Here is a 21359-nt window from a genome sequence, read left to right as displayed (position 1 = left end):
TTCTTGAGAATAGCTTTTTAACTGGGGCCTATCTTTTATTTGCTTCGATGAGTCTCAGAAAATGAGAAAATATTAATTTCTAAGCATGTTCTATTTGAATGTACACCTATCATTGATAAGATATAGTCACACATTAGTATTTACTTTTCTCTATTCAGATTTTTAAAACTTTTCCAGATGCCAGTATAGGTTAGTTCTGGAGACTCAAGTCGCTAAAGTGTTCCACAAACGTTTTGCTTAGATAGAATATAAAATTTCTTTATCTGTGTAATTGTAGAAAGCATTATTCTGTGGACAAAAACCTTGATTTTATTGTAGATAGCTATAATACATAACATGTCCTCTGCTTAAGTAAACAATATTTTAGGTGATATGAGTAAAAATTATACAAGGTCTTTAGTTCTAAAGCTAAAGTTTGAATGAATGTTTGTTTTTAAATTTCCAGATGGTTCTAGCTTCATGTTTTACATACCATTTAGAGTCTTTGGAATTTATCAGAATTATATACAAACAATGGTTATGAGCATGAAAAACGTTTGAATCAAATAAAACCAGTTTCTGAGCTATAGAAGTTTATGTATTTTTACTGTGTTGTGACAGGTTTTCTAGAAGGAATTGTCTTCCAGAAATCCTGTCTTATCAGTTCTGAAAATATTTCTCCCATTCTGTTGGTTGCCGATTCACTCTAATGATAGTTTCTTTTGCTCTGCAGAAGCTCTGGAGTTTAATTAGGTCCCATTTGTCTATTTTGGCTTTTGTTGCCAATGCCTTTGCTGTTTTAGCCATGAAGTCCTTGCCTATACCTATGTCCTGAACGGTTTTGCCTAGGTTTTCTTCTAGGGTTTTTATGGTGTTAGGTCTTATGTTTAAGTCTTTAATCCATCTGGAGTTAATTTTAGCGTAGGTGTCAGGAAGGGGTCCTGTTTCTGCTTTCTGCACATGGCTAGCCAGGCTTCCCAACACTATTTATTAAACAGGGAATCCTTTCCCCATTGCTTGTTTTTGTGAGATTTGTCAAAGATCAGATGGTTGTAGATGTGTGGCGTTGCCTCTGAGGCCTCTGTTCTGTTCCATTGGTCTATATCTCTGTTTTGGTACCAGTACCATGCTGTTTTGATTACTGTAGCCTTGTAGTATAGTTTGAAGTGAGGTAGTGTGATGCCTCCAGCTTTGTTCTTTTTGCATAGAATTGACTTGGCTATGCGGGCGCTCTTTTGGTTCCATGTGACGTTTAAGGTGTTTTTTTCTTTATCTGTGAAGAAAGTCATTGGTAGCTTGATGAGGAGGAAGGCAGCAAACCACATTGCCATGTATGTACCTATGCAACAATATTGCATGTTCTTCACATGTACCCCAAAACCTAAAACTCAATAAAATATATATTAAAAATAATAATAATAAAGAAAATATTTCTACAAAACTAATCTTGATCTTCAAATTTCTTTAAACCTCTTTCCTAAAGTGTACCAGGGTATAAAAATCCCATGAGATGCTACTAAAAATGGTTGATATGCAGAAAAGTATAAACTTTAAAGAGTTAAGATGCACAGTAGAATGTTAAGGACTCTGACAAATCCTACAGAAAGTAAATATTTAATATTTGTTTTAAAGCATTTCCCAATGGTATTGACTATAGATTCTATTTTTTATGTTATCCTAATAACATCCATGAAACATACTTCTGAGAATATCTTCTTTACAAATCTTTTGAAAAATATTGAATTTCCAATTTTTAGACTAATATTTTCCAAAGCATAGCCAACTTAGAAATTCAGGAACAAGTTTCTAAGTTTTTGAGAAATTGAAAATAACTGACATTAATTCAAGAGATACAGATAACTAAATAGAAGAATGATCATGGAAGGAATTCATTATGATGTTAAATTAGGGCATTACCTGTAAAAATACCAAAGAATTTCATAGATAAATGTTTTCAAACCTTCAAAGAGCAGGTAATTTCTATACAATTTAACTTGTCCCAGGAATATAAAGTAAAGAAAGTATTCCAATTCTTAAAACAGCAACAAGAAAAAAAAACTGATATGACATTGACTCCAAAGTCTGATAGTGAAACCACAAAAAATGATAAGCCATTTTACTTATTAATATTAACACAAAATAGTAAATAAAATTTAGAAAGTAAAATCCGAGTTCCTCTGTAGCAAACTTAAACATACCTACCCAGAAAAAAAAAAAAGAAAGTAAAATCCAGCATTACATTAAAAAAATAATATGCCAAGACCATGTATGCTTTATTTTAGGTTGCAAGAATGTTTAACAATATTAATCTTCTAGTACCATTGACTACATGTGAAAGAAGGAAAGTCCTTTGTAAAAAAGGAAGAGATTGATAACTTCAGATAAAATTGTATTCATATCTCAGACCATTTACAAATATTCTTGGATGAAACAATTATTAATTCCTGTTGAAGTCAGAAACAAGGCAGATATGTCTAATTTCTCCACTGTTCTTTAATATTTTCCTGGAAATGTTATAGACAATGAAATTAGCCAAAGGAGTGTAACAACTATTATAGATATTGGAAATGAAAATATAATATCATTATTTATAAATGTTATGATTATATATTTTTTAAACCCAAGACAATGGGTAAAAATACTAGTAGAAAGAGCAAAATAATAATGTGACGAGTCACAAAATATATAACATGACTAATAAAACTGTAAGCAAGAAAGTCATGTAAGGAAAGATATACCAAGCATAATTGCAATAAATAAGTAAATAAAACCCACAAATACCTCAGAATAAATCTAATTAAGAAATATACAGTTCCTGAGTAAATACTGAAATTCAAATTATTTTGTCATATTTATAATACCATATATTGTTATCCATAAGATATATATTAAGATATATAATAACAATATATAGTATTGTTGTAACACCATGTCATTAAAATAATACTAAACATAATACAATATTATTATTTTGTCATATTTATAATATTACATATCATTATCTGAAATAAGGTATGTACCTTATAAATATGACAAGATAATCTTGATTAACATTTCTATTAATTGTAATCCCAGTTAGAATGCAAACATAATAATTCTGAAGTTCATCCGGAATAACAAATATGTAAAAACAGGTGAAATGTTTTTGTATTTTCACATTTCTGCCATTAATAACATCATAGAAAATAACATTAGCCGAATAACAGATTATTCTTAAAACCTCACTGGCTTGACTTCATAGAAATGTATAGCTCATTCAAGCCACAGCCCAATGTGGGTTTATTAAACTCTAGTGATCTTTTAGGAATCCATGCTTCTTACATCATGTGGCTCTATCTTTTTTTTTTAAGTCCTCTGAGACCTTATTAGAATTGTTTCTTAACCAGTTTGGTCTATATGCATTATATGTCCCAGGCCAGATCCTAGACACTTAACTGCTCTTGGAACTAGGAAATAAAATCTAGCTGTATACACCAGAAGAAAATGAAATATATTTTGACAAACAGAACAATCTGGCAACACTTTTATAATCAGAAACAAAAAAGCGGATTCCAAAATATATGATGTACATCACTGTATCTTCCTAAAAAAATTATAATTAACCAAGAAATATCGATGCCTTTTAAAACATAAACAGATTTTCTCTACCAGATTGAATAATATTATCTTGCAAAGAGAGACAAATTGTTTTTTCCATAATGGTGTGTGGAAACATGCCTCAGCATTCATGAACAGCTGGGCTAGTTGGAGGAACTAAGTGAGCGGATTTTCTAGTAGTTCTCAGTTCTTCATATTGTTTATTAAACAAAACTTTCTTGAAAGTTTGTGTGGGCATGGTGCTTGCTCCTACATCTGGAACATAGAATGAACACGGCAGATGGAACTCAATCTGGCAAGTGTACATACTGAAGACATCTTGAGAACACAAGTGTCTTTCAACAACTATTACAATCTGTGAAAACCGGTTTGATGTTGTATGAACTATGAGCTTGGAAAATTATAGGAAGATGTTTTCTAGACATATTTTCTAACTGTAAGTATTTTATAGTATTTTTCTGAGAATCAATTACAATTGTATATCCAGAATTACTATTTAGTATGAAATATTGTACAAAATGAGGTAAACCTTTATCCTTTCTATCAACAGAGATTGTGCACCTAGAGGACCTAGACGCCATTCAAGGCATTGGGGATGTGGTATTGATGAGAATGGCCACAGTCTCTGTTTCAAAGAACTTACATTCTGCTTAGGGGCGAATGGTGTGCAGGGGACCAAAAATATACATATACACAAGTAGGTAAGATAATTTCAATAGTGATAAGTGCTATTTATGACATAAAACAGGGTACTGAGCTAAAAAGAAACTGGAAATGGGGCAAGGGCTGAGTAGATTAGCTAGACTGGCATGATCTGTCTGGGAAGGAAAACACGAGCTGAGCCCTGATAGATGAGAAGGGCAAATGATACCAACGACATTCAGTACATGCTTGTTGAATGAATGGATTTACTTATTCACTTTTTGTTTTTTTCTTTAAATTAATTTTACACCATGAAGTAAAAAAAAAAAAAAAAATTTGTTTTCAACAGCTCAGTTGAAATAGCTCTAAATGCATATATAAAGGATTTGCTGTATAAATGATCTAAATCAAATTATATGTTTTTACATAAGGCAGAATAGTAGCTCAATCTGTCGGCTTTTTTTTTTTTTCACAGATATTTTAAAAGAACTAGACCTTTATTGTAAATGTAGCATTTAAAATTAGCCACAGATATAAATGTTGTGGCTTCTGCCCTCTGACTACTCCATCCATCTCTGATTTCTTTAGCATCTTCTGTGATTCTTTTTCTCTCCAACACTATTTGTGTCATCAGTCTTGGTGACTTCATCCTCATTGCTCACCCACTCATACTAAGGATGAAGCCGCTATACCTGTTTCCTCATCTATAAATTTGGACTAATAGTTGATTCTTACCCGGAAGACTGATGTAAGAATGAGTTGCCATGATTTATGTGAATATACTGTTATCATAAAGCACTACTTATTTTTTTATTATTCTTTTTTTCAGGCTTGTAGAGCCTTTTCATATAGTAATGTCATAATTTTTAGATGGGTATGTTGTTGACATTCTTCATAAGAAAATAATTGCCCTTTTGGTTAATTAAATGCATAGCTAAACATTAAATAAAAACTATTTTCTAGCATTGCTTTAAAATGTAGATTGTGGCCGGGTGCGGTGGCTCAAGCCTGTAATCCCAGCACTTTGGGAGGCCGAGGCGGGTGGATCACGAGGTCAAGAGATCGAGACCATCCTGGTCAACATGGGGAAACCCCGTCTCTACTAAAACTACAAAAAAAATCAGCTGGGCATGGTGGCGCGTGCCTGTAATCCCAGCTACTCAGGAGGCTGAGGCAGGAGAATTGCCTGAACCCAGGAGGCGGAGGTTGCGGTGAGCCGAGATCGCGCCATTGCACTCCAGCCTGAGTAAAAAAAACGAAACTCCTCCTCAAAAAAAAAAAAAAAAAAAAAAAAAAAAAAAAAAAATGTAGATTGTAAGAGGGTGTGCATGATAATTCTCAGAAGATTTGTGTCTCCTCAGCTAACTGTCATCACTTTGGCTGGCTGTGTCTTCAATGACTGTTTCTGAAGAATTTGGTGATCATCATCCATTTTGTGAATGTAAGTTATTAGGTTTGGAAAGATCACAGGACAGATAAAACAACAACAGCAACAATAAAACTGCACCACCTATCCTTGTGTTAGGAGTATTCCAAGAGGAGAGACTAAGCTGATCAAAGAGTGCCCTGAAATATTGTTCCATAATTGACTTACGTAACTTGATTTCAGAAATAAAGCATTCCACAAGTTGAATGATAAGAATCTTAGCTATCCTCAGTAGGCCTTTTACAGATGTTATTAGTTTAGTGTTTAATATATTGGACAGTGCAATGTGGTCAGGTAATGTGAAGTTAACTTTTGTAAAGTCTTGCCTTTTGGCAGAGTTAATGGCGACTTTTTTAGGCAAAACTAATGAATTGTTCAATTCAACTCTCAATTGTACCAGAAATTATTATGATTTTCCTTCAAAAGCTATTTAAAGACCATTGGTGGAAGATTTTAGTATAGATAGAAAACTCTTACCCAGCGTTAAGCCTCGTGTCAAGACATTAATATGGATTTTTTTTCAAAAACTGAGGCACTTATTTCCTAGGAAATGGGGATGTGTTCATTTCCATTCTTTCCAAGTGGGTGTCAATTTTGGACCTGTAGGCATAAATTCAGGCCAATTTCTGGATGTGCTGTAGATAAAGTACCTAAAATGTGTCAACAGACCCCTGGAATAGTGGTTCAGTTTCCCCAGAAGAAGCATTCCTTTCAGGGAGAAAATTTATGTTGATGATTTTCAAATTATTGCAACTCCTCAGGCAGTTTTCCAGCTGGCCAGCCCCTATACACTGACTTGAGAACAAGTGCCAAGTTTGGATTTTTGGCAGTCACTAGCATGACCTGGTCAACTTCAAGAGGCAGCTCAGGGAGAGATTTCAGCATCCACATTTTAACACAATTACCAGTTTGCTTCTGGATGAAATCCAGCACTTTATTTCTAATATATGAGGCTCAATATCTCTTTAAAATAACTTTCTCCTTATGTTCTATTTTTGAGAAACTGAAGAAGCTCTAAGTTAGGAAAAATCTAAAACAAAGTGTCCTTTAATTTATGAATTCTAAACAGTGAAAATGTCTCTGATTGGATTGTCTAATATGTTTTTTTATCTTGGAGATTCAAATATTCTTTATTCAGGCTATTGTATGTATGTTTATTTTAAATGTTAATATTCAATATTTACAATATTGAAGATGATTATTCTTGAAAATTTTATAGAAAATATGGAAGGAGTATTAAGTATCTGCTAATTAAAAAATGATCATTTATATTAAATGTTTGCATTCATTAGGAATCTGTGTTCTGTTTTTAGTAGAATTTATTTACAGACTTAAAAAAGAACAATAATGATTATGTGTGTAAACCCTTGAGCTGTCTATAAATCCTGTTGTAAAGAAATAAACTATGATTTACTGTGCTTTCTCTATATTTTAGCCCTACAGGGAACCATGGTGCCTACCTTTGAAACATTCCCACATGCACGCATGTGCATGTGCTCATACACACAGACACACTCCCCAGATTTTCACAGTGCATATCCAACCTCTAAGGGTGGCAAATGTTTACAATGATAACATGTAGGTAGGCTTGAAAAATTAAAAACTGCTGAAGAAACCTTACTAATATCAAAGAAAAGGGAGATATAAATATTTTTTGAAAGTGTGACCACCAACAGGTTACCTAAATTATCTAAGCCTCAGGCTCCTCATCTGCAAAATGAAGATAATAATACCCAACCAACATTTTTGTTGCATTAAGCAAGCACCGTGCCTAGTATGTATAATGGTAGCTCTTGTGAGAATCAATATGAGCTTTGGACTTACACTATCTGGGTTTGATTTCTAGCACGTCCTAGCTGTGTGACTATTGGGTAAATTAATGAATTGGGTTTCACTTTCTATTTAGTGTTGTTAAATAGTAAGTAAGGTAAAATATATAAAGTGTTTAACCCAGATGTCAATAAATGTTGCTATTATGATTAATATAACATTACCAGTTTGAGAGTTCCCAAATGTTAGCATTGGGTAGCACCAGCTGGTTTAGTGGTTTTCAATTTGCACCCCACAGTTCCTGATCTTGGATGAATACATGCTCTCTCTCTGATTTATTTGTTTTGGGACATGTAAAATATATTATTTTTCCACATGAATTTTCCTTTGAAGAAAGAGTTATGTAGCTAAGAGAATTTTGAAAAACATCCACTTAGTCCAAACTCATTAAATATGCAGTAATTGAAGCTAAGGAAACTTAATAATGAAGCAGTCAGGACTGGAATTCAGGTCAGCAGAATTCGGACTACAAGTTATATGATATTTCCACTATTTCATTCTCAGTTGCGCTTTAGTTTTCATTCTAATTAAATGCCTTCATAAATTGAGACAACATCTGTAACTTTTTTTTGAATTACACACTATTCAAAGAAAAATGTTTCTGAAAATATTTTTTAAATTACTGATAAATTAGTGAAAAATACACATTTTATCACTAATTCCAAGTATACATTTTAATATTTGTATATATTTTCCAATATAAATATTCACTCATTGTCAATACATATTCATTTCTTGCATACAGAAATGTTCAAGTTTTTAAGTCTAAATTAAATTTTTTCTTAGTCTATGTGTTTTTTTCCACACATACAATATTCATATAGCATTATCTGCATTTTTCTGTTTTGTGGCAATTAATTTATTAAATAACTTGTCTGTCAGCTACTCAGGGGTTGGCCATGATCTTATTACATTTACAATTTCTGTTATTGTTGTATTTGATATGATATTTGAGCAAAGTTTACCTCTTAATTTTAAATATATTTTCCTTAAAGTCTTGGATATCATTACTACTTAAGGTCATATTCTTCTAAATTTATAAAGAACACATATTTAGATAAGAACAATGCAAAAAGAACCTTCTTGATATACACAAATATTCTGAAGTAAATAGAACAGGTAACCCAAATGGACTTACTTTGAAGAAGGGAAGAAAAGTATCATGACAGTGGTAAGAAATAAAATGATGGGAAAATTTTTTTGTGGCCATTCATACATAGCAAACAAAAAACAATGTGAATTAATCAGATCATCTGTCTACACTATCTAATGCCTTAAGATTATTATATTGTCGCTGGGCAGAGGAATAAGGAAAAAGCTATACTTTCTTCTTTTTATTCTTCAATATTTGATGCTTTATGTAATTATAAAGACAATTAGGAAACATGTCACTTCAATTTTACGTTAATGAATTTTGATAGCATCTATCCATCCCATAGTTGATATATTCTGACACCTATTTATTAAGATATATACAAAATTTTCAAAAAAATTGAAGGGTAGCATGTTAACAGACATATTTTTTTCTCTGTAAAAGACCAGTTTTAGTAAGTGTCTAAATATTGAAATTGTTACTCGGTTAAAACTCTACTTAAGTTATGTCCTTTTTCTATTTGAATGAATTATCATTAATTTCTACTTCATTAATTCAGCGTTTTTTTTTATTATTTGACCAGTACTTGGATGCGGCTTATAAAAGGTTTGTGAGCAGCATGTAATAGCATCATAATAGGAACATTAAGCCAATTAATAGAACAAATTTGAAGCAATTTGGAAGAACTCTTCTATATATAATAAATTTACTTAAGAAAATCATCAGAAGGTCATCAAAGTATCTTCTTTTATTACTTTATGTATTTAGCACTGTTAAATATCCTTTCTTTCTTGAATGTTCACCTCTTCTAGATACTATGGTACCACTGTACTCTCTGGCAATGTTAAAAATTCTCTACCACCTCTCATTGGTAATAAAGACTGAAGACTAACTTATTGAATCTTGCCTTCACCAGGTTATCTCTTGAATGCAAATCAGTAGATTTTGCATACTAATTGATTTCTAGGTTGGTCTCAGAAGCTTTAATATAAACTGCTGTATGTCTGCTACCTAGCAGGCTCAGTCCTTCCTCCGCTCATGCCCTGGATTGTAAGGTATTGATATAATACATTTCTTCTGGTTTTATTTCTTCTATTGGGTGTTTTGCCGCTTCCAATGGCTTTACTTCCTGTTTCCCTAGGTTGGCCTAATGCACTTCGTGGTATTTGTTTTCCTCCTCCAGGGTTCATAGCTTCAGTTGTTTCTTTATGGCTGAATCCATATCAGCTTTGGTCCCCCTCCTGAGTTTGGCCCACATTACAAAGCTCTTGCCAGATATTTTTGAGTATTTTACTCTTACCTCAAATTAACAGGTTTTATCCACTTTTCATTCTTCTCTATTACTGCCAATAACAACAGTATTACTTTTGTAATCTCTGTAGACGTTCTTGTTCTTGTTCTACATTAAGGCTGTTACCAAATTTCTATTTTTATGTTTTTTCTCAGATAGACATTTCTTAACAGTTCTTGGTTATTTCACCTCATTTATTAATGATGAATTCTTATTCACCAACCGATTCATCAGCTGAATCCTCTTTTCTCGAATCTGTTCCAATACTTCAACTAGATTGCTCCTCCTAATACACTTATATGTGCATATCATTGTCTGGATCAAAACTACCAATGACTTTCTCTCTCCAGTGGATTGGAGTTTAAACTTTTCATTTATCATTTAAAATCTGATATATTCTGGCCTTATCCTACATATGTTAGTCCATTCTTGCATTGGTATAAAGAAATACCTGAGACTTGGCAATTTATAAAGAGACGCTTAATGGGCCCATTGTTCTACAGGCTGTCCAGGAAGCATAGTGCTGGCATCTGCTCAGATTATGGTGAAGCCTCAGGGAGTTTTTAGTCATTGTGGAAGGTGAATGGGGAAGTCATGATGGGAGCCTGAGCAAGAGAGAGAGGGAGGGGGAAGGTGCCACACACTTTTAAATGAATAAAGCTCACAAGAACTCACTCACTATTGCAAAGACAGTATCAAGCCATGAGGAATCCACCCCCATGACTCAAACACCTTCCATCAGGCCCCACCTTCAACACTGAGGATTACAATTCAACATGAGATTTGGGCAGGACATACAAACCATATCACCACCTTTCCCTACATATTTTGTGAGACTTCCTTTTCTCCAAAAGTAGTAATTTACTTGTAATGACCAAATATGCCTTACATATTATTATCTTGACCTTTGGACACAGGATTTGTGTCACCTAGAATGCTAACCTTCATCCTCTCCATTGATCTGAATTTTTTAGTTCAGCTGATGTCCTATCTTTTTCATAAAATGTTTTGATAGTGAATCTTTTTTATTGAACCCCTACACATCTCCTTTCATTTCTTTAGCAAAATTTCAATGGAAAATTTCAATGTAACTTTAATATATTTTTATGTGTATATATTGTTTCTTCTTAGAAATAATGTAAGCTCCTTGAAGAAAGTGTTTAAGCATTTTGTACTCTCATTGTCTATGTTAATTTGCACATATTATATAGAATTCATTTTTTGTCTTAATGTAATAGATACCTCTATTGTTTTTAGTCTCATATCAATTTTACATCTTATTTCAGGTCCAGACTTTATCTGAAAAATTAATTTTTAAAATTTTAATCACCCTTTTCTGAAGTACTACAGAATAATTTTGGAATTGGTGTTGGTGCATCCTGTCCAGGTCATGAAAGTCAGGTTTCAAAACATCCAGCCTTCCTCAATTTTTTATTTTTAAAACCTGTATAAGCCTTGTATAGTGGCATACATCTATAGTCCCAGCAAGTCAGGAGGCTGGGGAAAGATAATTTCTTGAGCCTAGGAGTTTGAAGCCAGCCTGGGTAACATCATGAGACTGTTTCTTAAAAAAATAAAATGTAATAATTTTTTAAAGAATTTTTTAACTGAGAGCTCCAAAAAGTCAACTATATGATCTATCTAACAAGAAATAATATTGTAATTTTTATTGCATTTTTAGAAATATAGCATTTAGGATAATTCTGTCAGCTTCAATACTTTTGCAATCTCAGGCACATGACTTTTAGGAAGAGTGACAGAATGCAGAACATGATAGATTTAGAGGTGAATACCAAGTATGTTGAGAGGAGTCAAAGCCATATCTTTGAGAGATGACTAAATAATTTGAGTGTGGTAGTTAGCTCTGTAGAAATATGTTACATATTTTAAAGGGCTATGCTGTGGTTGAATGTCAACTTGGTTTGTGTGGTTTCCAAAGGCAGAACCAGAAACAGTGAGAATCGAAGAATGATATTTTAGCTCAGCATCAAAAATTATATTGTATTGAAGTGTTTGAATCATAGAATGGGCTGTAACATAGTGTATAGATGCTCCCAGTTTTTTGGAAGAGCTTAGAAAATGATTACTTTTTTATCTTTATTCATGTTTATCTTGCACACAATTTGTTCTTCTCTTATGAAACTTAATACTATCTGTCTTTCTTAATAATGTAAGCAAATATTAAAAGTGTGTGTGTGTGTGTGTGTGTGTGTGTGTGTGTGTGTGTGTGTGTGTGTGTTGTCTTGGAACTCATTCTTTCTCAGTATAAGCTGAGGCTCCTGAGGTTAAGAACCTTAGGTTACATAATTTTTGGCAAGTATCCTCACCTATCTTGGACAAGCTAAGAATTTGGAAAAACAGTTCTGCTAATGTTAATAATAAACGACTTCTAGTCTACTAAATAGAAATTGAAGGATTGACAGACAGGATACCTGTAGAGAGAGTTTTCATTCAGTAGGGAAAGAGAGTAAGATGTTTTGTCTTTTTTACATGTAGCCTTCACTTTAGATGTAGCCAGTGAGAAGAGTTTCAAAGTTTATTTGAATCCCTGAAATTTAGGGAACTTGTGTCTGATTCTCAACAAAAGAATTCTAAAGGCAAGAGACGACAGGTAGAGCACCTGCTTGGCAGCAAGACAAAAGGAAAGAAGGCTATCTTGCAAGCAAACTGAATCTTAACAGTTGGAGAAAGTATGTGTAAGTTTTCTTGTGAGTCGAATAGACCCATGGGAAAGAGATAATCAGGACAATCCATGAAATTGATTTCATTCACAAAGGTTACCCAAGTGAGATGAAGTCACTGGGAAGAGTAATAGATCCGTGGAGGCCCAGAGGCTGAAGTTTAAGCTGCTTGAAGGAGCACAGTCATGATGTCTATGTCATGGAAATTGCAATTGGATATATCTCACGGGATGACCTCAGTAAATTCGCTAAACACTCCAAAAGGAGTCATGTTTGAGCATACACAACCCAACGTACATCAATGCTATGGTGATGTACTTTGATGGTGAGAGTTCCAGGCAGTCACAGAACCCTGGAGATGGATCATTTCCCTTGCCTTTTTTCCCCCTGGACCTCATATTAGAAGAGTGGGATACTGTGACTTGGGAATGAGGGTGTAGCTGGCTCAGTAATAACCCCTCTGTACTGCAAACTTTCCAACCTGTAGCAGTGCTATGCTAGATGAGGGAAGAATTCTATTGTCAGCAGTTCTGAATTGCGATTATTATACTGATCTGGACAAACAAGACTGTTCATATGAATAAACTGATGAGGAGACTATTAATTACCTAAGAACAAAAGGTATAGGAATTGTTTGATCTGTCATCAGAGGCATATAAAGAATTACCCCACAGAATTATTTACTTATAATAAATAAGCCTAGAATCTATGGATTTATGAGGCATGCCTTTGTGAAGAACGTGATGTAAACTATACAATCCTCTGGAGTAAAAAATAACAATATTTCACAATTTAATTTTCCCTGCTGTATGTTTTCAACCTCTTCTGTTATTCTAGGCCAGAGGTGAATTTTTGACACAGGAGGACTTGGGGAGATGTCTTCACTCCTCAAGTCTTGCTGTGCCTTTTGGTTGTTTATCTCTTTGAAATTATTTAAAGATTTTGACAAGGTAAGATCTCTGATTTATGTGCATCTAATTTCACAATAAGCTTCTATGTTTTACTTCAGAACTTACATGATAATTGGACTAAACTGACTTATTCATCTGAACATGAGTGAATAAACTGTGAAACTGCCCAGAATGTCATACAATTCTAGGAAAATAGGTCAGGAAAGCTGATTTAAAGACATATGATGGGTGAGGAATAAAGTTGTTTTCTACTTGTGTCCTTATGAGTCCAGAATGTTTAATAAGCCATTCATAATATTTATTTTATAAATAAATATTTATAAAATAAATATTTTAGACTGTATGCTCCTTGATTGCAATAGCCATGTCTTTATTTTTATATTCTCCTTAATTTCTATTACTGAACTAACTAAATCATGCATTGCGTAATGATTGAAGTAGGTTCATTCCAAACATTATAATACAAAATTCAATCAAACGTTTAAAAATTTAATATTTCAGTATTCATTTTTGAGTCTATAGTTAAAAATATCAGTTTTAATAAATACCATATTCTTAAGCAAGCTTTTTATAATGAAAGATTTCCAAGATCCAGAACTGAATTATTTCAAATGATACTCTTTAACACAATATCAACGTAAGTATTTGGGTAACTCCATGCAGTTAGTTACTTGCAACTGAATTTGAATTGGGCAGATAATATGTATGGAAACATCATTATGGAATTACTTGAATTCTGATATGGTTACAATTTATTAGCCTGTGACCACCTAAGAAAGTTCATTGTTGGCTAATTTTGTGCCTCTCTGAATCTCAGTATCTGAATCTTAAACTACAAAATATGAGAAATAGCAGTTGCCTTGCACTATTTATTGCTGTGTGTAATAAATCTATCAAATACATATTTATCAAATGTCTAATATGCAGTAGAAGGTAATTCTGTCAATTCTTACTAACTGTTCCTATTCCTATTCTCAGTTACTTTCCTTTGTTGAATTTTAAAATCAACTTAAGGAATAACTTACATACCAAAAATTCACTCAATTTAAGCATATAGTTTGATATGTTTTTATCAAATGCATGTATAGCATATATACACTAGGATAATAAAATCACAGTCAAGATACTGAATATTTCTCTCTTCCCCACACCTTCTCTTATAACACTTCATTAATTCCTAGTCCCTATTACCATGCCAGGCAATCACTGATTTCTTTACTAGAGATGAGCTTTTCCTGTCCTGGAGCTTCACAGAATACTATGCAGCCACAAAAAACAATAAGTTCGTGTCCTTTGTAGGGACATGGATGAATCTGGAAACCATCATTGTCAGCAAACTGACACAAGAACAGAAAATCAAGCACCACATGTTCTCACTTAAACAGGTGGGTGTTGAACAATGAGAACACATGGACACAGGGAGGGGAGCATCAGACATTGGGTCCTGTTGGTGGGGGCTAGGGGAGTGACAGCAGGGAGTGGGGAGGTTGGGGAGAGATAACATGGGGAGAAGTGCCAGATATAGGTGATGGGGGAATGGAGGCAGCAAACCACATTGCTATGTATGTACCTATGCAACAATCCTGCATGTTCTGCACATGTATCCCAGAACCTAAAGTACAATTTTAAAAAAATTGAGTGGAAAAGTTCATATTCTTTTGTATCTAGCCATCTTGCTCAGCTTAGTACTTTTGTGACTCACTCATATTGTTGCTTCTATCAATAATTCCTTTCTTTTAATGACTGAGTTGTCCAATTGAATAGACATTTGCATTGTTTTACTTTTTTGAATAACATAATAGGAAATTTATAGCAATGAAGTCAATAGGTGGAAGCATAGAAGGTTTAACTATTATTGATAACCAAAATATAAAGCATTCATAGACAATGGCAATGTGTAACTTCCTGTACAAGTCACATTAATTTTTTTGTAAAAAAAGGTAGAAATAGTAGGTTATTTTTTGGGCTCTGTGTTAGACACTTTTTTAATGCTTATATAGATGTTATTTGAAGTGAGTGATAGTGAAGTCTGCTTGTTTATCTTTTTACATAGTTGCTATACAAGTGCTTCCTAATTTTTGTGGACTATCTGCACAAAATGTTTTCAATGCATTTCATCTTTTCAAGAACTCTTGTAAGAATAACTTGGAATAATAATTCTAGGGTATGTATGTTTTAAGGATATTTTCTAGAACACACACCAAAAAAACCACTGTGTAGTAATTGGGAATAATTCCAAAAGCAATATAAAAACACATTACTTTTCTCCATATTTACAAGCACTAATATAGGAAAATATGTTAAACCAAATCCTTGGGGACTTAAGTAATATTATGTGTCATATACCCAATGTTCCAATAAGTGTTTACAGATTTTTCTGTAGTAGACTTTGATTTTTATTCTTGCACATTTTGAAGCTTGTGAATGTGTATGTTAAGTTGGGAATTTGATTCATGCTTAACAGGGAGGTTTTATTATTGATGGCCTTCCTTTTACCTTTTAGTACACTAAATAATCCTCTGCTTCTAGAATACGTCACTTTTACAAAGCCTGCTAACCTCAGGGTTGACGGGAGTTTTTTTTTTCTTTTTCTTCTTTACCAACCACACACATACCTTACATAGTGATATTTTAGTGAGGTAACATACTGCTGTTTTCAAGTGAGGGAAGGCAAATTCCTTTTCTGTTGGGTGGTTTTCTTTTAAATATCTGATTTAATATTTTTGACCATCAAAATCAGTAGAAATTTATTACCATATATCAATTTTGACATGATAATATCAAGAATCATTTTTCTGTGTAGCCATGGTGGTTTGCTGTCTCCATCCACCTTCACCCCCAACATCAGGCATTTCTCTTGGTGTTATCCCTTGCCATCCTCCCCACCCCCCAGCTGTCCCTCCTCTCCCCTCCCCCCACCCCCTCACCTAGCCCATTGAGTATTGTTCTCTTCCCTATGCCCAAGGGTTCTCACTCTAGTCCTCACCAGCCTATGAGTGAAAACATGGTGTTTGGTTTTCTGTTCTTGTGTCAGTTTGCTGAGAATGATGGTTTCTAGATTCATCCATGTCTCTACAAAGGACACGAACTTGTTGTTTTTTATGACTGCGTAGTATTCCATGGCGTATATCTGCCACATTTTCTTTGTCCAGTCTATCACTGATGGGCATTTGGCTTGGTTCCAGGTCTTTGTTATTTGCTATAGGCAAGGACTTCATGACTAAAACACCAAAAGCAATGGCAACAAAAGCCAAAATAGACAAATTGGGATCAAATTATATTTAAGAGCTTCTGCACAACAAAAGAAACAATCATTAGAGTTTATAATGATTTGCACCACAAACTGCAATAGCTTTCTCCAGAGGCATCCTCTCTTCCAGTATCTTCATACTCAGTTGTTTTATTCACTGGAGTGAGTGTGGGGTGAAGACCATAAAACTGGTTTGTGGCCAGATCTTCACAAACAGCACTGCAACAAACATATGTATGCATGTGTCTTTATAATAGAACGATTTGTAATCCTTTGAGTATATACCCAGTAATGGGATTGCTGGGTCAAATGGAATTTCTATTTCTAGATCCTTGAGGAATTGCCACACTCTCTTCCATAATGGTTGAACTAATTTACACTCCCACCAACAGTGTAAAAGTGTTCTTATTTCTCCACATCCTCTCCAGCCTTTGTTATCTCCAGATTTTTTAATGATCGCCATTCTGACTGGCATGAAATTATATCTCAATATGGTTTTGATATGCATTTCTCTAATGACCAGTGATGATGAGCATTTTTTCATATGTTTGTTGGCCACATAAATATCTTCTTTTGAAAAGTGTCTGTTCATCTCCTTCGACCATTTTAAATGGGTTTGTTTGTTTATTTCTTGTAAAGCTGCTTTAGTTTTTTTGTAGATTCTTGATATTAGCCATTTGTCAGAAGGGTAGATTGCAAAAATGTGTTCCCATTCTGTTGGTTGCCAGTTCACTCTAATGATTGTTTCTTTTGCTGTGTATAAGCTCTTAAGTTTAATTAGATCCCATTTGTCTCTTTTGGCTTTTGTTGCCATTGCTTTTAGTGTTTGAGTCATGAAGTCCTTGCATATGCCTATGTCCTGAATGGTTTTGCCTCGGTTTTCTTCTAGGGTTTTTATGGTGTTAGCTCCTATGTTTAAATCTTTAATCCATCTGGAGTTAATTTTTATGTAAGGCATAAGGAAGGGTTCCAGTTTTAGCTTCCTGCATATGGCTAGCCAGGTTTCCCAACACCATTTATTAAACAGGGAATCCTTTCCCCATTGATTTTGTCCAGTTTGTCAAAGATTAGATAGTTGTAGACGTGTGGCGTTGTTTCCAACATCTCTGTTCTGTTCTGTTAGTCTGTATCTCTGTTTCGGTACCAGCATCATGCTGTTTTGATTACTATAACCTTGTAGCGTAGTTTGAAGTCAGGTAGTGTAATGCCTCCAGCTTTGTTCTTTTTGCTTAGGATTATCGTGGCTATGCAGACTCTCTTTTGGTTCCATATGAAGTTTAAAGTGTCTTTTTCTAGTTCTGTGAAGATCAATGGTAGCTTGATGGGGATAGCATTGAATCTATGAATTACTTTGGGCAGTATGGCCATTTTCACAATATTGATTCTTCCTAACAATTAGCATGGAATGCTTTTCCATCTGTTTGTGTTCTCGCTTACTTCCTTGAGCAGTGGTTTGTAGTTCTCCTTGAAGAGATCGTTTACATCCTTTGATAGTTGTATTCCTATTTTATTCTCTTTGTAGCAATTGTAAATGGGAATTAGCTCATGATTTGGCTCTCTGTTTGTCTGTTGTTGGTGTATAGGAATGCTTGTGATTTATGCACATTGAGTTTGTATCCTGAGACTTTGCTGAAGTTGCTTATCAGCTTAAGGAAGTTTTGGGCTGAGACTATGGGGTCTTCTAAATATACAATCATGTCATTTGCAAATAGGGACAATTTGACTTATTCTTTTCCTAATTGAATGCACTTTATTTCTTTTTCTTGCCTAATTGCTCTGGCTAGAACTTCCAATGCTATATTGAGTAGGAATGGTAAGAGAGGGCATTCTTGTCTAGTGCCAGTTTTTAAAGGGAATACTTCTAGTTTTTGCCAGTTCAGTATGATATTGGCTGTGGGTTTGTCATAAATTGCTTTTATTATTTTGAGATATGTTCCATCAATACTTAGTTTATTGAGAGTTTTCAGCATAAATGGCTGTGGAATTTTGTTGAAGGCCTTGTCTTCATCTATTGAGAAAATCATGTGGTTTTTGTCTTTGGTTCTGTTTATGTGGTAGATTACATTTACAGATTTGCATATGCTGAACCAGCCTTGCATCCCCGGGATGAAGCCTACTTGATTGTGGTGGATAAGCTTTTTTATGTGCTGTTGGATATTCTTCTCAGTGCCACATTGCACTTACTCTAAAATTGACCACATAACTGAAAGTAAATCACTCCTCAGCAAATGCAAAAGAATGGAAATCATAACAAACAGTCTCTTAGACCACAGCACAATCAAATTAGAACTCAGGATTAAAAAAAAACACTCAAAACTGCACAATCACATGGTAACTGAACAACTTGCTCTTGAATGACGTATGGATAAACAAAGAAATGAAGGCAGAAATAAAAATGTTCTTCGAAACCAATGAGAACAAAGATACAATGTACCAGAATCTATGGGACACATTTAAAGCAGTGCCTAGAGGGAAATTTATAGCAATAATTGCCCCCATGAGAAACAAGGAAAGATCTAAAATTGTTACCTATTGTCAAAATTGAAAGAGCTAGAGGAGCAAGATCAAAAAAAACTCAAACGCAAGCAGAAGAAAAGAAATAGCTAAGATCAGTGCAGAACTGAAGGAGAAAGAGACACAAAAACCCTTAAAAAATCAATAAATCATGGAGCTGGTTTTTTGAAAAGATCAACAAAAGAGATAGACTACTAGCTAGACTAATAAAAAAGAAAAGAGAGAAGAATCAAATAGATGCAGTAAAAAATGATAAAGGGGAGATCACCACCAATTCCTCAGAAATACAAACTGCTATCAGAGATTACTACAAACAGCTCTATGCATATAAACCAGTAAATCTTGAAGAAGTGGATAAATTCCTGGACACTTGCACACTCCAAAGACTAAGCTAGAAAGAAGTTGAAACCTTGAATAGACCAGTAACAAGGTCTGAAGTCGAGGGAGCAATTAATAGCCTGCCAACCAAAAAAACTCCAGGTCCAGAGGGGTTCACAGCCAAATTCTACCAGACGTACAAAGAGGAGCTGGTACCATTCTTGTTGAAACTATTCCAAACAATACATAAAGAGGGACTCCTCCCCAATTCTTTCTATGAGATCAACATCATCCTGATACTAAAACCTGGCAAAGACACAACTATAAAAGAAAACTACGGGTCAATAAACATGATAAGTATTGATGCAAAAATCTTCAGTAAAATACTGGCAAACAAAATCTGAAATAATTTTTAACTTGATTCGGTTTTGAAAAGAAGTATGGCTTGATCCTTCTTATTCTATATGTGAGGAATGATTACTGAAAAATTTGGTAGCAAATGCAGTTGTTTCTAGGTTTCAGCAAAGAAGATCTTAACTTCTTGGATGAGATTATCTGAAAAATAGATGTAGTTCAGTTTGATTTCTTTCTGTAAATTAGATGCTAGTTAAATAATTTACATTTAATTAGATAAGTAAATAAATAATTCCACTTGAAATTAATTTTACTGCAAAATTGCAATTATTTGAAAATCATTAAATTTAAGTAAAGTCATATGCTCAGGTTTCCATTGTTTAAATGTAAGTGCTGTCTCACAGATTGTGGATACCATCTTTTCACAGGACAATTAGCCATATTGATCACAATTTTAAAATTTGTATGCCCTATAATACAGCAATTCTAGAAAACTGCCTAAGAGAACACGTATTTAAGTATAGAAATGACGAATAAAATTCCATTGTAACTGTATCTGGAAAATTTTTAAAATGCAAACCATCTGCATAGAAACTCCATAAAGGTTGGAGTGCTATCTATTGGATTGACTTTATGTTTCGGGGCCTAAAACAGGGCATGTCAGGCAGAAGGACCTCACTGAATAGTTACTTAATATAGTTAATATATTCCTAAACATTTTGCTGCTTAGAATTTATGAATGAAATGAACAGAATTGTTCTCTTCATTTCATTTGCAGGTTGTTTTGTTCATATAAAAATGTAATTGACTTTTGTATATTAATCTTTTGTGCTGATTTTGACTTATTCTTCGCTGTATTAATAAATAATTTTTCTTTACTCTTTCTTTCCATAGATCCTCCATGCCTAAGATAAACTGTCATAATTGTTTTTATTTATGAAAATAATTCAATAACTAAAATAATATATGCCTTTTAACAAAGTTACATTATATGGATAAGTAAAAGAAAAAGTATAAAAATCAATGCCCATATTTAACTGAGTCTAGTGTCTGTGGATGTATGTGTATTGATGTGTATTTAATCACAGAAAGAGAGGTTTGTTTGGATGGATACACCTTCTTATATTTTTTGTGTAAATAAATAAAATAGTCCTATATCATCAATTTTAATGGCTGCCTGATATTCTATGCATGATAATTTATTTAGTATATTAAAATTTTTAAATAGTCATTATTGAGTTGCTTAAAATTTGAAACCATTATAAATAAGATGAGATTTCCTGTGTGTAACTTTGAGATAAACTTGTGTGGTATTTCTCTGGGAAATAATTCCTGAGAATGTTATAGTTGGGCCCAAGAAATGCTCACACACAATCTCTGGATCCTATAGAACATTTATAGTAACTTATTTTCACCAATACTACATGAAAATTTCAATTTCCATATACTCTAACTAATGTTAATTTTTTGAAA

The sequence above is a fragment of the Sapajus apella genome, unplaced genomic scaffold, assembly GCF_009761245.1.
Source record: "Sapajus apella isolate SASKATOON/1434 unplaced genomic scaffold, GSC_monkey_1.0 scaffold3, whole genome shotgun sequence".
In the NCBI taxonomy this organism is placed as follows: domain Eukaryota; kingdom Metazoa; phylum Chordata; class Mammalia; order Primates; family Cebidae; genus Sapajus; species Sapajus apella.
Note: the sequence above shows the minus strand (reverse complement) of the source record.